The following is a 1842-nucleotide window of genomic DNA, read 5'->3' as shown; positions in this document are numbered from 1 at the left end:
CTGCGGGCCCTCAGTAGTCATGTTTGCTCTATTTCTTCATCTCTAGTCTTTTTTTTAACGTTTACTTATTTATTTTGAGAAATGGAGATAGAGATAGATAGAGAGAGAGAGACAGAGGAGAGAATTTGAGCGGAAGGGCAGAGAAAGACGGAGAGAGAGAGAATCCTAAGCAGACTCTGCCCTGTCAGTAGAAAGCTTGACAGAGGATTCAAGCCCATGAACCCTGAGTTCATGACCTGAGCCAAAATCAAGAGTCAGATGATTAACTGACTGAGCAATCCTGGCTCCCCTTTTCATCTCTAATCCTTAACTTTAGCCTCATTGGCAGGAAGAGAGTGTCCTGAGCCCATTGGCACATCTGGCTGTCCAGACATAGGGTGGTATCCAAGAACATAACTCTTTTTTTTAATGTTTTTAAACATTTATTTATTATTGAGAGACAGAGAGAAACAGAGGGAGACAGCAACAGAGCATGTGCATGGGAGGGGCAGAGAGAGGGGGAGACACAGAATATGAAGACAGGCTCCAGGCTCTGAGCTGTCAGCACAGAGCCCAACGTGGGGCTGGAACTCTCAAACCATGAGATCATGATCTGAGCCGAAGTTGGACAATTAACCAACTGAGCCACCCAGGTGCCCCTATAATTCTTAAAAATAGACTAGCAGAGAGATGAGAAAGAGACTGTTATGGCCTCTGAATTTCAGTGTTTCTGCTTTTATGTATTTATTTATTTTGATAGTTAGTAGGGGAGGGGCAGAGAGAGTGGGAGAGTGAGAATCCCAAGCGGGCTCCACGCTCTCAGGTCATGACCTGAGCCAAAATCAAGAGTCGGACACTTAACTGACTAAGCCACCCAGGCACTCCTAATGTTTCTGCTTCTAAAGTGGGATACTTACCTCTCTAAAACTGTGAGCCAAGTTTTATGAATGTGTGCATGTGGGCATTTTCTTTCCCTCTGAGAAGTCATTAGCTTTCATCAGATTTTCAAAGAGAACCGCAAATTGTCCCTGCCTTGATTTCTTTGGAGGAGTCACGTGGGATGGTCTATGCCCCTTTGACACCTCTTGAACATTCTCATGTCTCCCCACTGGGGACAATAGAAGAGAAGGATGGAGAATACAGAGCCAGCCCCTCTCAGCCTCGCTTCAGTGTAGGCAGTCTCCATTTCTTTTTTTTTCTTTTTCTTTTTCTTCTTCTTCTTCTTTTCTTTTTTTGAGAAAGAGGGAGTAAGAGAGAGAGCATGGGTGCAAGCAGAGAAGGGCCACATAGAGAGAGAGAAAGAGAATCCCAAGCAGGGTCTGCACTGTGCAGAGCCAGACGTGGAGCTCCATCTCACAAACTGTGAGATCATGAACTGGAGGTAAGATCAAGAATCAGACACTTAATTGACTGAGACCCCTCCCGCCAGTTGCCCCAATTTATTTTTCATAAAGAAATAATATCTGGGGTGCCTGGGGGACTCCAGTCAGTTAAGTGTCTGACTTCGGCTCAGGTCATGATCTGGCAGCTTGTGGGTTGGAGCCCCATGTGGGGCTCTGTGCTGACAGCTCAGAGCCTGGAGCCTGCTTCAGATTCTGTGTCTCCCTCTCTCTCTGCCCCTCCCCTGCTTATGGTCTGTCTCTCAAAAATGAATACATGTTAAAAAACTGGTCCCATTCACGATTGCACGAAAAACCATCAAATACCTAGGAATAAACCTAACCAAGGATGTAAAAGACCTATATGATGAAAACTATAGAAAACTTATGAAAGAGATCGAAGAAGACACCAAGAAATGGAAAAATATTCCCTGTTCATGGATCGGAAGAATAAACATTGTGAAAATGTCATTACTACCCAAAG

Source organism: Suricata suricatta, chromosome 2, assembly GCF_006229205.1.
Source record: "Suricata suricatta isolate VVHF042 chromosome 2, meerkat_22Aug2017_6uvM2_HiC, whole genome shotgun sequence".
NCBI classification, from domain to species: domain Eukaryota; kingdom Metazoa; phylum Chordata; class Mammalia; order Carnivora; family Herpestidae; genus Suricata; species Suricata suricatta.
Note: the sequence above shows the minus strand (reverse complement) of the source record.